The following is a 15,633-nucleotide window of genomic DNA, read 5'->3' as shown; positions in this document are numbered from 1 at the left end:
ACAGAATCCTCATCTAACAGAACGGTCGACGTCTTCTCCTCTAGCTGCATCTTTGCCTTTGTTTCTGTCAATCGATTTGCACAGGTGTGGCCAGGAGTTCTTAAACCTGTGCGGTCAGCCTTTGTCCAACCATGTTCAAAGTCTGATTAGTCATAAAACAAAAAAGACAAACACAAACAACCAAACCACCCCCCCTCCCCAGAGGACCGTCCCATCAAACCCCGGGAAGAGGAGAAAAGAAAAACAACCCAAAGTTAAGCTTGCAAATAAAAAAACGCTAACACCCCCCCCCGACGACATGTAGGGACCAACACCCCCCAGAGGACATCCCGCCAGCTCCAGGAGTAATAACCACAGCCGAGGTCCCTCTGGGATCCAAAGTCACCCACGGGGACTCCCAGCGCCTCCCAGAGGACCGTTCCATCAACCCCAGGAGACGCCCCCCCTCATGACCAACGGACCCAGCCCCGGCCGTCTACGGCTAGATGGACCCACAGCCCTTTCCCCTCCAGAGGACACCACAGTCAACCCTGAGGGCGGAAACTGGGGGGGAAAACAAAAGGAAAAAAAAAACATACAAATAAAACAACCCCAACCCCACCCCCTCGGTGCAGTGGAAACTGGAAGCACGTCCAGCATCACCAACCATGACTATACCCCAGAAGTCAACCGGGAGGAGTGGAACAGCGGTTATGGCAGACGGCACAAAACGGCGCCACCCCTCCGACTTCCAAACCAGCCACCAGCTGCGGGTATATTCCACTGCTCCAAACCTCAGCCACGCCGATCGCAGACGGCTCAAAGGCGCGCTGAAGCCGGAGGTGGAACAGGGAATCAACAAAAAAAAAACAACACGAACCCCCCCCCCCCCCCCCAGGTGCAGAGGTTACCTGGGAAACGCCCAGCATAACCGAACTGCACCACTCCAGCAACGCCGACAACCTACGGCTCACACGGCTGGAGCCAGAGGAGAAGAGAGGGAATAAAAAAAAATACCCCAACCCCCCCCCCCCCCCCCCTCCCGGGTGCAGAGGTTACCTGGGAAACGCCCAGCATAACCAAACTGCACCACTCCAGCAACGCCGACACGTACGGCTCACACGGCTGGAGCCAGAGGAGAAGAGCGGGCACAACAAAAAAAACAAAAAAAAAAAAAAAACAACCCAATTACCCCCCCATCACCCCCCAGGGGACCGTCCCATCAAACCCTGGGAGGTGAAACCAAAAGAAATAAAAAAAAAGACTAACAGACTAACATAAAGTTAACTGGGTCCTTTTTATGCTCCAGACAGACTGCTGGGTCACGACCCCAGAACACTAAATAGTGTAAAAAATCCCCCACAAAAACCAACTCAAAAAACACCCACAAAAAATGAACCAACACAAAACTAATAAGTGATGTATACCGTTAAGCTCAAACAAATGGAACACACCTGTTCCACCTTAAGAGCATTAACGGTAATGTGACTCAGTCACCAACAGAGGGAGCCAAAGTGCTGAAAATAAAAACCCCTTTGGTAACCGAGAAAACAAACTCCTGCTGCTTTTCTTGTGCGCAGCTATGTGCAAACACACAACCAAAAGGTGCTTCAACTAAATTACACCGGAGCTGACAACAGACGCAGTAGCTATCTTTACCCGGGGAAACGGGGCTACGACTGTAACACAGGAAGCACAGCGACCCGTGTCACAGAGCTCCGCCGTGCGCGTTCACCCATTACAGACCCACTCACGCAGCTCCCGTTTAAACCTCTTATCCGGTCGAAGTGTGACGCGAAGCCGTCGCTAGTCACACTCCACCACGACCCTCGGATAAGGCACAACACAGGAACACGGCTGCAAGAGAGCACAATCAGTATTCAGTAAAGGGTTCTCAAACACACACCATCCGGGCGGAGAGCACCCGCAACTGATCCGGATAACTTCTGAACGTCTGTTGCCGCCTTCCCGGCGCGGTACCGTCTCTGCTACCGCTGGGTCCGTGATGTTTGGCCAGAGACTACTGTTATGTGTCGCACGCAGGACGGAGAACCGACCAGCGTTTGAAGGACCCAGTATGAAATAAGCAGAGCACGGTACAAAGGATAACAAAATTTAATAACATAACAGTGATGTGCAAAAGTATAACAAATTAGTGCGCGGACTGGCGAGGTGGATATACGGTGCGCTCCCGGCTGCACAAACGGTCCAGAGCCAGAAACAGTTCAGACCCAAGGACCCCGCCGACACCCCCCAGGTGGCCGCGACAAACCGAGTCTGTGAAAGAAGAAATCATCATGTGAGTCCACACTCCACACACAGAGAGACCACTCAAAGGTGTACATAAACAGCAAACACTTCCTGGCTTAATCACTAATCAGCTTCCCACCCTGCAGGCATGGAACACCCCCTTCACATTATCACTGCAGTGGAAGCTGATTAAACGACTAACGTAACAGCTCAATATAATAAGGTGTGAGGGACACCACATTTACTGACTGTACAAATGTTAGTCACAAAACCTGACGTACCTCAGGAAGTGTGCTGACGAGCGTGAGACCTCACCCCCTCCTCTTTCACAGACCATGGCATCAAACCTGGACGTTCTCTGCATCCATAATGATGAGATGGCTCTCAAGACGACGATCTCACCCGTCTGGTCACAAGGTCGAGTCTCTGGCAAATACACACTGTGTACTCCAGACTTAAATGCCACCATGCTCCAATCTGTGTAGATGCACCACAGCTGTGAGTCCTGACGAGCTGCACATGATCAGCCTCAGGTGATCAGGGTGAGGTCCTGATAACTCAGCCACACAGCCACTCAGTCCTAAACGCGTGCCACCTGGAAGGAAAAACAAAAGACAGAAAACAGAAGACAAACAAAAGCCAGCCAGGCACGCCAGGCACCCCAGCCACAACACTATTAGTAAAAAAAAGTAGAAAAGGGGGTGTTCACAATAATAGTAGTGTGTCATTCGGTCAGTGAGTTCTTCAATTTTGTGTAACAAACAGGTGTGAATCAGGTGTCCCCTATGTAAGGATGAAGCCAGCACCTGTTGAACATGCTTTTCTCTTTGAAAGCCTGAGGAAAATGGGACGTTCAAGACATTGTTCAGAAGAACAGCATAGTTTGATTAAAAAGTTGATTGGAGAGGGGAAAACTTATACGCAGGTGCAAAAAATTATAGGCTGTTCATCTACAATGATCTCCAATGCTTTAAAATGAACAAAAAAACAGAGATGCGTGGAAGAAAATGGAAAACAACCATCAAAATGGATAGAAGAATAACCAGAATGGCAAAGGCTCACCCATTGATCAGGATGATCAAAGACAATCTGTAAGTGATGTGACAGTGTGAAGACGCATGTGTGAAGGTAATTTATTTGCAAGAATCCCAACAAAGTCCCTCTGTTAAATAAAAGACATATGCAGAAGAGGTTACAATTTGCCAAAGAACACATCAACTGGCCTAAAGAGAAATGGAGGACTATTTTGTGGACTGATGAGAGTAAAACTCTTCTTTTTGGGTCCAAGGGCCGCAGACAGCTTGTGAGACGACCCTCAAACTCTGAATTCAAGCCACAGTTCACAGTGAAGACAGTGAAGCATGGTGGTGCAAGCATCATGATATGGGCATGTTTCTCCTACTATGGTGTTGGGCCTATATATCGCATACCAGGTATCATGGATCAGTTTGGATATGTCAAAATACTTGAAGAGGTCATGTTGCCTTATGCTGAAGAGGACATGCCCTTGAAATTGGTGTTTCAACAAGACAATGACCCCAAGCGCACTAGTAAATGAGCAAAATCTTGGTTCCAAACCAACAAAGTTGATGGTTATATAACTGTTGTATAACTGTGGTTATACAACTAAATACTAGTTTAGTGATTCACAGGATTGCTAAAAAAGCAGGTTGAACATAATAATTTTGAGTTTGTAGCGTCAACAGCAGATGCTACTATTATTGTGAACACCCCCTTTTCTACTTTTTTTTAACTAATAGCCCAATTTCATAGCCTTAAGAGTGTGCATATCATGAATGCTTGGTCTTGTTGGATTTGTGAGAATCTACTGAATCTACTGGTACCTTGTTTCCCATGTAACAATAAGAAATATACTCAAAACCTGGATTAATCTTTTTAGTCACATAGCACTACTATTATTCTGAACACTACTATATCTTTTTAATGACTTGGATTCTCTGCAGGGCCCGCAACAGTAACACTAGAGGCAGTGTGAGCGAGGGGTGACAATGACTCTCCACGCGAAATCGCTTTTCATCGTACGCTCTTGTGAAGGTAGTAAATGCGCAACAATGATTCGATGTTCCAGACAATTTCCTGCTTGCTTCCTGCGCCAAATCTCATAGCATCGTTCAACAAATTTTTCTACCTTTGTTGTGTGGGCTGCCAGAAGAGGAGGTACTGCTGGCCCACCACCAGAGGGCGCCCTGCCTGAAGTGCGGGCTTCAGGCACTAGAGGGTGCTGCCGCCTCACAGGAACAGCAGAGGTGACAGCTGTCACTCATCAACTGTGACAGCTGTCACCGATCATCTGCACTTCATCCCGGATAAAAGCAGGATGACACCTCCACCACGTCGCCGAGATATCGTTCTTCTACGGAGGTAACTTCTCAGCTGTTGTCAACTCTGACAAATAATCTGAGCTCTTTTGCAGCCGTTTTCCTGTGGTGTTTCCTTATCAGCTGGATTGGCGTTTGGTGTGATTAGCGACAGCTTCGCCTCACACCCCAACCAGATAAGTGGTTAAACAGGAGCTGCACGAGTGTGTGATTTGAGGTGGAGGTGGAATTCCCACCGTTGTTGTTACTGGGTGTACACACACCCACACTTGACTGTCTTTGCTCTTCGCCAGCAGTACCAGATCCGACACGCGGAGACGGTGGCCACCTGGGGGACTCGGGACCTGGCGGCTCCAGTATCCTTCGGGTTTGGTGGCGGAGGAAATCGTGTGGTTCCGGTTCTTCTCTAGACGGACGTCTCCTATCGTCGAGCCTGCCCACACGACACCTTTATCCATTGACTTTGTATCATTCTATAATCTGCTGTGTGTGGTTGTGGCATTAACAACAGTAAAGTGTTCAAATTTAACTCCTTCTATTGTCCGTTCATTTACGCCCCCTGTTGTGGGTCCGTGTCACTACACTTTCACAACAGGATATCTCGGCCAGCGTCATGGACTCCGAGGGGCGTCACCCAGCGATTGAACGGCCAATGGGAAAGCAGGGTGCACAGGTGTCTGCAGGAGGCGTGATTGGTGAGTTGCAGCACATCCTCACCGCCTTTACGGCTCGGTTGGATCAGATGACCGAGCAAAACATCCTCCTGAACCGCAGGGTGGAGGCTCTCTCCGCACAGGTGGCAGCGAGCGCTCAGGGCACTGCTGCAGCTCCTCCTCCTGCGACCCTGTGCAGGATATAAATGTTCCAGTGGTTGTTCAACAACCCCTCCCACCATCCCCTGAAGCATACATAAGCCCCCCAGAGCCGTACGGAGGTTGTGTGGAGACGTGCGCGGACTTTCTCATGCAGTGTTCGCTCGTCTTTGCACAACGTCCCATCATGTACGCGTCTGATGCTAGTAAAATAGCTTATGTGATTAATCTGCTTCGAGGAGAGGCACGCGCTTGGGCTACGGCGCTTTGGGAGCAAAATTCACGGCTCCTTCATACGTACACTGGGTTTGTGAGGGAGTTCAACACCATGTTTGATCACCCTAACAGGGGAGAGACCGCTTCAACTGTGCTGCTGTCAATGAGACAGGGACGCCGGAGCGCAGCCGCTTATGCAGTCGACTTCCGCATTGCGGCTGCAAGGTCCAGCTGGAATAACGCTGCGCTTTGCGCCGCCTTCGTAAACGGACTGTCGTCGGTCCTGAAGGAGCACCTGGTGGCCAAGGACGAACCGCGGGAATTAGATGGGCTTATCGACTTTGTTATATGGTTAGACAATCGGTTGGAGGAACACCGTCGGGAACGAGACGAAGGGTGTGGCCGGGCATGCGCGGTCCCTCTTCCTTCCGGGTCCGAAAAAGGTCCACCCTTCCCACACTCCATGGCCTCTACGCCCCATGTGGCTACAGCTCCCCCTGCTGACGAAGCTATGGACACAAGCAGGGCCACATTCAGACCACCGAATAGACAGAGGAGGCTTCCCCGCGGAGCGTGTTTTGTTTGCGGCTCAATTGAGCACCACTTGAGATACTGCCCCGAACGGTTAAACACCAACGCCCGCCCCTAGAAACTGGGCTTAGGGTGGGCCAAGAAATTCACATGGGACACCCACATATTTCCACACGGCTCCCAGTTACAATCCTTAGCGGGGATTTAACCCTTCGGGCCCCAGCACTGGTAGACACAGGGTCAGAAGGGAATCTGCTGGACAGCAGATGGGCCAGGGAGGTAGGGCTCCCTCTGGTGGCGCTGCCTTCGCCATTGCGGGTGCGAGCACTAGATGGCACCCTACTCCCTTTAATCACACACAGGACACTACCAGTAACTCTGGTGGTGTCAGGGAATCATCGGGAGGAAATAGAGTTTTTTGTGACTCCCTCTACCTCCCGTGTGATTCTGGGGTTCCCATGGATGCTAAAACACAATCCCCGGATTGATTGGCCGTCCGGGGTGGTGGTACAATGGAGCAAGACCTGCCATCGGGTGTGTTTAGGATCCTCGGTCCCTCCCGGTTCCCAGGCTAAGGAGCAGGTCAAAGTCCCTCCCAATCTGTCGGCAGTGCCGGTTGAGTACCACGATCTTGCTGACGTTTTCAGCAAGGATCGGGCACTCACCCTTCCCCCGCACCGTCCGTACGAATGCGCCATCGATTTGATTCCAGGCGTGGAGTTCCCGTCCAGCAGGCTGTACAACCTCTCACGACCTGAGCGCGAATCGATGGAGACCTACATCCGGGACTCCTTAGCTGCCGGGCTGACCCGGAACTCCACCTCCCCGATGGGAGCAGGTTTCTTTTTTGTGGGCACGAAAGATGGCGGTCTTCGTCCATGCATTGATTATCGGGGGCTGAACGCGATCACGGTTCGCAACCGATACCCGTTGCCTTTGTTGGATTCGGTGTTCACCCCCCTGCATGGAGCCAAAATATTCACGAAGCTGGATCTTAGGGACGCATATCACCTAGTTCGGGTCCGGAAGGGAGACGAGTGGAAGATGGCATTCAACACCCCGTTAGGTCATTTTGAGTACCTGATCATGCCGTTCGGCCTCACTAACGCCCCCGCGACGTTCCAAGCTTTGGTAAATGACGTCTTGTGGGACTTCCTGCACTGATTCGTCTTCGTGTATCTGGACGATATACTCATTTTTTCTCCGGACCCTGAGACTCATGTACGGCATGTACATCAGGTCCTGCAGCGGTTGTTGGAGAACCGGCTGTTTGTGAAGGGTGAGAAGTGTGAGTTCCACCACACCTCTTTGTCCTTCCTGGGGTTCATAATCTCCTCCAACTCCGTCGCCCCGGATCCGGCCAAGGTCACGGCGGTGAGAGACTGGCCCCAACCTACGAGCCATAGGAAGCTGCAACAGTTCCTCGGCTTCGCAAATTTTTACAGGAGGTTCATTAAGGGGTACAGTCAGGTAGTTAGCCCCCTGACAGCCCTGACCTCTCTAAAAATCCCCTTCACCTGGTCGGATCGGTGCGATGCCGCGTTCAGGGAGTTGAAACAGCGCTTCTTGACTGCACCCGTCTTGGTGCAGCCCGATCCCAGTCGCCAGTTTGTGGTTGAAGTGGACGCCTCTGACTCAGGGATAGGAGCCGTGCTATCCCAGAGCGGAGAGACCGATAAGGTTCTTCACCCGTGTGCCTATTTCTCCCGCAGGTTGACCCCAGCAGAACGGAACTATGACGTGGGCAATCGAGAACTCCTAGCGGTGAAAGAGGCTCTTGAGGAGTGGAGACACCTGATAGAGGGAGCGTCAGTGCCATTCACGGTTTTTACTGACCACCGGAACCTGGAGTATATCAGGACTGCCAGGCGGCTGAACCCCAGGCAAGCCCGCTGGTCACTGTTCTTCGGGCGTTTTGACTTCCGAATCACCTACTGCCCCGGGACCAAGAACCAGAGGTTGGATGCCTTGTCCCGGGTGCATGAACATGAAGTCAAAACCGAGCTGTCGGATCCACCGGAACCCATCGTACCGGAGTCCACTATCGTGGCCACCCTTACCTGGGACGTGGAGAAGACCGTCCGGGAGGCCCTGGCACGGAGCCTGGATCCCGGAACAGGGCCAAAGAACAGACTTTACATCCCACCAGAAGCCAGGGCTGCCATCCTGGACTTCTGTCATGGGTCCAAGCTCTCCTGCCACCCAGGGGTGCGTAGGACCGTGGCAGTGGTCCGGCAGCGCTTTTGGTGGGCGTCCCTGGAGGCTGACATCCGGGCTTACATCCAGGCCTGCACCACTTGCGCCAGGGGCAAGGCGGACCACCAAAAGGCACAGGGACTCCTTCAACCGCTTCCTGTGCCTCATCGCCCCTGGTCCCACATTGGTCTGGATTTCGTCATGGGCCTCCCGCCGTCCCGGGGGCACACCACCATCCTCACGATAGTGGATCGGTTCTCCAAGGCGGTCCACTTCGTGGCCCTCCCGAAGCTCCCGTCGGCCCAGGAGACAGCGGATCTCCTGGTCCACAATGTCGTACGTCTGCATGGGATACCAACAGACATCGTCTCAGATCGTGGTCCCCAGTTTTCCTCGCAGGTTTGGAGAAGTTTCTGCCGGGAGCTGGGGGCCACCGTGAGCCTCTCATCTGGGTATCACCCTCAGACCAACGGACAGGCTGAACGGGCTAACCAAGAGCTGGAGCAGGCCCTGCGATGTACCACATCCGCACACCCGACGGCTTGGAGTGAACACCTGGCCTGGATCGAGTATGCGCACAACAGCCAAGTGTCCTCTGCCACCGGCCTCTCCCCGTTCGAGGTGTGTCTGGGGTATCAGCCCCCTTTGTTTCCTGTGCTGGAGGGAGAGGTCGTACCCTCGGTCCAGGCCCACCTGCGGAGATGCCGTCGGGTGTGGCGCACCGCCCGTTCGGCCTTGTTGAGGGCCCGGACGAGGGCAAAGACCCATGCAGACCATCGACGGTCCCCGGCCCCCGCATATCGGCCCGGGCAGGAGGTGTGGCTATCCACAAGGGACATTCCCCTCCAGGTGGATTCCCCCAAACTGAAGGACCGGTACATAGGGCCCTTCAAGATCCTCAAGGTCTTCAGTCCCGCCGCAGAGAGGCTCCAACTTCCGACCTCACTGCGGATTCATCCAGTATTCCACGTTTCCAGATTGAAACCACATCACACCTCACCCCTCTGTACATCCGGTCCGGCACCGCCTCCTGCCCGTATCATCGACGGGGAGCCAGCTTGGACAGTGCGCCGGTTCCTGGACGTCCGTTGAATGGGCCGGGGTTTCCAGTATTTGGTGGACTGGGAGGGGTATGGACCCGAAGAACGCTCCTGGGTGAAGAGGAGCTTCATCCTGGACCCGGCCCTCCTGGCCGATTTCTACCGTCGCCACCCGGACAAGCCTGGTCGGGCGCCAGGGGGCGCCCGTTGAGGGGGGGGTCCTGTTGTGTGGGCCGCCAGAAGAGGAGGTACTGCTGGCCCACCACCAGAGGGCGCCCTGCCTGAAGTGCAGGCTTCAGGCACTAGAGGGCGCTGCCGCCTCACAGGAACAGCCGAGGTGACAGCTGTCACTCATCAACTGTGACAGCTGTCACCGATCATCTGCACTTCATCCCGGATAAAAGCAGGATGACACCTCCACCACGTCGCCGAGATATCGTTCTTCTACGGAGGTAACTTCTCAGCTGTCGTCAACTCTGACAAATAATCTGAGCTCTTTTGCAGCCGTTTTCCTGTGGTGTTTCCTTATCAGCTGGATTGGCGTTTGGTGTGATTAGCGACAGCTTCGCCTCACACCCCAACCAGATAAGTGGTTAAACAGGAGCTGCACGAGTGTGTGATTTGAGGTGGAGGTGGAATTCCCACCGTTGTTGTTACTGGGTGTACACACACCCACACTTGACTGTCTTTGCTCTTCGACAGCAGTACCAGATCTGACACGCGGAGACGGTGGCCACCTGGGGGACTCGGGACCTGGCGGCTCCAGTATCCTTCGGGTTCGGTGGCGGAGGAAATCATGTGGTTCCGGTTCTTCTCTAGACGGATGTCTCCTATCGTCAAGCCTGCCCACACGACACCTTTATCCATTGACTTTGTATCATTCTATAATCTGCTGTGTGTGGTTGTGGCATTCACAACAGTAAAGTGTTCAAATTTAACTCCTTCTATTGTCCGTTCATTTACGCCCCCTGTTGTGAGTCCGTGTCACTACACTTTCACAACAACCTTGTCAGTTTCTCATGTTTATTCTCATGTTTATTTCCAATATTACACAAGATAAATACAGGTATGGCAATAATTTAATGCTGATATTTAAACAAGTAAATTCTGTGATATTTTGGTATTGTTGTATGATAAATGTAATGCTTAAGGAGTAAAACACAGCTATCATTGAAGTTTGTTACCACCAATGGCACCACCCACCACGCATTTTAGTATGTGGCCATGTGTTTTTTTGGTTGTTAAACTGTTAAATTGCCTGCCAAATCGATGGAATCTTTGATACAAACTTAAATAGTTCCTATGTAGCCTCTATCCATGAGAAATTCATCTTGTATTGAAAAACATGTAACAAAACCCCTGTTGAAAAAAAAAAAAACATTTCTGTGTTGTGAAAGTGTCGTGACACGGACCCACAACAGGGGGCGTAAATGAACGGACAATGGATAAGCCAAAAGTAACAATTTAATGTTGTGAATCACACAACGACGTACAGACAATAACAATATAGTGACTGTCAATCATACACCAGGTGATGTGTGGGCAGGCTCGACGATAGAAGACGCCTGGCGAGAGAAGAGCCGGATCCACACAGCTTCCACTGCCAACGGAGCTGAAGAACACCGGAGCCGCCAAGCCCTGCGCCCCAGGTAGCCGCTGTCTTCAGCAGTCAGACCCGGTACTGTTGGCAGAGAACAGAGACAGTACTGATGAGTGTGAGGTCGCACACTCAGTAATCCCACAGTCTGTATTCAGTAAGGAGGGAGAACCTCCACCTCCAATCACACACTCGTGCAGCTCCTGTCTAACCACTTATCTGGTTGGGGTGTGAAGCGAAGCCGTCGCTGATCACACCAAACGCCAATCCCACAGATAAGGACACACCACAGGAAAACGGCTGCAAAGAAGTTCAGATTATTACTCAATGTTTTGAGTCAGCAGAGAAAGTTACCTGATTGGTAGTTGATTTCTCGGCGAGGAGGTGGAGTCGCAGTCTGGCCTTTATGGAGATGGTGATGAGTTGGCTGAGTGACAGCTGGTGCTGATGAAGAGTGACAGCTGTCACTCCCAGTGGCTCCGGCGCCCTCTCGTGCTTGAAGCCCGCACTCCAAGCAGGGCGCCATCTGGTGGTGGTGGGCCAGCAGTACCTCCTCTTCAGCGGCCCACACAACATTTCTGTATAAAATCGAAAAAAAAAATTCAGGTTCAGATTCTTCGAGGTGTTTGGGCTCAGACTGACATGGATAAACAAATTTAACATTTTATTGTTGTGCATTATTGTATGAATAATAATAATCGAGTGGCTTCAGTGTTGTGATATGATATCTCTTTACCTAGTCTGAAAGCAGTTATGAAGTTATTTATAACATGTTAGTTGAGAGTTATGATTTTTAATTGCCTAGTCTTTGAGCCCAATCAAAAACAAACTAAATAAATTTTTCATCAAGATTAACTATTGTGTTGTTATATTCTGTACATGCTCCTACAGGATCGCACAACATGCATTCAAAAGCCACATGGTGTGCCATATTGCTTGAGATCACAAGAGAAATTTAACAGCTGTTTTAGTCCAAAGAATGCACCACAGGACACTTATATTCTTAAAATACAGTGTTTTGGGTAGGTTTTGCTGTCTTGAATATTACAGATGAATCACACTGCTGTCTTTTTTTTCTCCTAAGCATCCATGTTGTTGTGTGGGCCGCTGAAGAGGAGGTACTGCTGGCCCACCACCACCAGAGGGCGCCCTGCCTGGAGGGCGGGCTCCAGGCACCAGAGGGCGCCGCCGCCATACGAGAGCAGTCAGGGTGACAGCTGTCACCCATTACTGGACACAGCTAACTCCACTCAGCACGGGGGTATATCATCAGGACGGCGTCTCCACCTCAGTGCCGAGATATCGCCTTAAGACTGAGGTAACGTTCTCTGCATTCATATTCTGAATAACCAGCTAAGATTTGTAAACCGTTTCAGGACTGCTGACTACTAACAGCTAAATTGCTTGGATAAGTACTCACCTTCCTGCTGTATATTGTCAAGAGGTGGAGGCGGCTTCTCCCCTCTCCGTTGCTGGGTGCTGTCGCATCCACATCTGTGTGTTGTTGCTCTCTCCCGCCAGCAGTACCGGATCCGACGAGCGGAGGCAGTGGCCACCTGGGAATTCGGGACTTGGCAGTTCCAGTATTTCCAGGGTTCAGTGGCAGAGGAGATCTGGGTGGTTCCGGTTCGACTGAGACGGACGTCTCCTACCTTCGAGCCTGCCCACACGACACCAGCGGATTCGACCCCAAATTGTTAATTGTTGTATTCGTTGTGCTCGTTTTACAACAGTAAAACTTGTTATTCACCTTCCTCCATTGTCCGTTCATTACGCCCCCTGTTGTGGGTCCGTGTACCTACACTTTCACAACACATGTATCCACTCCATCCATCCAGGTATCAGCCTCTAGTGAGCCATGACCGACCTGTCATTTGAGCCCCGTCCAGCATCGAGTGGCTCATATGATCCACATCAAGCCACATATGATCCATGCAGCACTATGATAACGTGACGTTGGTGCACATTTTGGCATGTGTTTGGTCCAACCCTTCAGCCCTCCCACACTTGGTCTCTTTAAAGTGTGTGTTTTCAATTCGCAGCAGCATTTAAAGATGTCACATTTTTAAATTTAATTTTTAAACGCAGTCCAAAAATAGATGCTCCAGTACAGTCCCACTGGTGTGCGCCATGCGCCAAGCTGCTATCCACCTGTAATGCACCACACCAGTTAGATCCAAACCACGGGTTCCTGGACAGTCGCCTCTGCGCTCCTCGCTGACTTCCTTTCCATTTGCAGCTCACTGGCTTTATTTCTTCTGTGGCTTTAAACACACAGTCATATTCACACCGTGATCCCACTTTTAACTTGTGTTCGTCCGTTTATGTCTGCAAAATCACTTTTTTGTGCGCACTGTCATTCTGCATTGGACAGCCGCCTCTGTGCTCCTTCTCACTGGCTTTCTTTCCATCCACGGCTCGCTGGCTTTATTTCTTCTGCGGCTTTAAACAGTCATTTTCACACTTTGATCCCACTTTTAACTTTGTGTTCGTCTGTTTATGTCTGCAAAACTGCTCTTTTGCGCACGCACTGCTGTTCTGCATTCCTGGTCAGCCTCCTCTGCGCTCCTTCTCACTGGCTTCCTTTCCATCCGCGGCTTGCTGGCTTTATTTCTTCCCTGGCTTTAAACAGTCATTTTCACAGGGTGATCCCACTTTTAACTTTGCGTTCGTCCATTATTGGCTGCAAAATCAATCTTTTGTGAGCCAGCATTCTGCCGAAATGCTCCTTTTGAGTGTGAATCATTGCGTCAGAGCAAACACACATCTGATCCATTAACAAGATATTAAATATATCATAGACATACTTTTATAGCTAGGAATGAACATGCAACTGGTTTACCAAGCTATAAAAACATTAAAAATACTTACCTTTAAGCTGAGCCAAAAATACGTTCCTCATGGAGCATGAAAGAGCTGAAAAACCGTCCAGATGAAACAGTCTTCTGTGATTCCAGAAGTAATTAGAGGTGTTTTCAGCATCCAAGTTTTGGCAGAAAATGATTAATCTGCTGCAAAATAATTATTTTATATACAGCGTCCAGCGCACAGAGCATGTGGAATTGTGTGTGCAAGAGGACAGAACCTCTCAGGTCCCTCATAGCTGCCAGGCCTTGGATAATCAGCCTCGTCCGTGCCACACACATGCCTCTAAAATCCCCGTTAGCCATCGTAGTACCTCAGGTACCTGTCAGGTTGTAGCTTTAGTGTCACTGCAAATCAGATCATTTCTGACTCTGCCAGTTTGACGTGTGGTGTACCCCGGGGTTCTGTTTTGGGGCCAATTTTGTTTTTGCTCTATGTTTTCCCCTTGGGAAAGATTATCCAGGAGTTCGTTGATGTTTCTTATCATTTATTTGCTGATGACATCCAAATTTACTGCTCATTTAAAGCCCCTGAGATCCAGAAATTGGACTCTCCACTGAACTGCCTTGAGAAAATAAAACAATGGCTCGGTGCAAATTCGCTGCAGTTAAATTCGGATAAAACCGAGGTGCTGGTGGTTGCCCCCGATGATGTCATTCCGGGGATTAAACAGTATTTAGGTCTATTGAGCTCATCTGCAAAATCTAGCCTGAGAAACCTAGGTGTTATCTTTGAGCATCATTCCAAGCAGCTAACCAAAAACTGTTTCTACCAGCTGAGGAAGATTTCCAAACTCAGATCAGTTGTTTCAAAAGATGATCTTGAGTTGATTATTCATGCCTTTGTATCTTCTCGTTTGGACTACTGCAACAGTTTGTTTTCCTGTCTGAACAAAAAGGAGCTGTCCCGTCTGCAGCAGGTCCAAAATTCTGCAGCAAGGCTGCTGTCTCGCTCAAGCAGAAGGACTCATATCACTCCTATTTTAAATTCTCTTCATCGGCTCCCAGTGTCATTGCGTTTCCACTGAGGTCAGTGGATCAGAACCTTCTGAGGGTCCCTCGTACCCACTTTAAGACCCGAGGAGATCCCTTTTTCCAGGCCGTTGCACAAAGGCTCTGGAATGATCTCCCTTTGTCTCTTCGTTCGCTGGACTCTGTCGATGTTTTTAAGAACAAACTTAAAACCCTTCTGTTTCTCCAGGCATTCAATCCTTAGTAGTGAGACGGCTGTTTTATGACCACTGTGTGTGTCTTAGAGTTATTTTATTGTGATGTACATTGTCTTTTATTCTCAGAATTTTTATCTATGTGTGTCTTTTGTGAAGCACCTTGTGACTTTCCTTGTCTGTGAAAGGTGCTATATAAATAAACATTACTTACTTACTTACCTCGTACACAAACTGCCACACGCTGTTGTTGCTAAATTTTGAACATCCTGAAATTAGCTCCACGTTCAGAGATGAGCCTCGTTAACTGAAGATAATGCCTCTAAGAGCCTCAGAGCCACTATTCTCCCACAATACTTGAATAAATCCTCTCATAGCAAAAAATAAAAAACATGGTGCGTGGCTCATTATTCATCCATTATTTGGTGGGACCAGGCTTTAGAGAAATCACCTCGTGTGTGTGTTCATAATGATTCACACTGATGACCACTATTTTTTTTATGCTTTTGTGATGGACTTCATGCTCCAGAGCTGGTTTCACTGCATCCAATCACGGTTACATGTATTTATTTTTTTTAAATATGGATGAAGTATTGATCTGTTCACCTTCTCCAAACACATACATAGCCAAGAGTGTTAAGGA

At 50.0% G+C, this 15,633-nt stretch overlaps 1 protein-coding gene across 1 annotated transcript in view; it reads right to left on the bottom strand.

Annotated features, from left to right (window-relative positions):
• nms (neuromedin S) overlaps positions 1 to 15,633 on the bottom strand; it is a 106,849-nt gene that overhangs the window by 8,152 nt on the left and 83,064 nt on the right. The gene's annotated exons all lie outside the window — the stretch shown is intronic.

The sequence above is a fragment of the Thalassophryne amazonica genome, chromosome 14, assembly GCF_902500255.1.
Source record: "Thalassophryne amazonica chromosome 14, fThaAma1.1, whole genome shotgun sequence".
Classification (NCBI taxonomy): Eukaryota; Metazoa; Chordata; class Actinopteri; order Batrachoidiformes; family Batrachoididae; genus Thalassophryne; species Thalassophryne amazonica.
The sequence above is the reverse complement of the archived record's forward strand: the minus strand, read 5'-3'. Positions and strand labels throughout refer to the sequence as shown.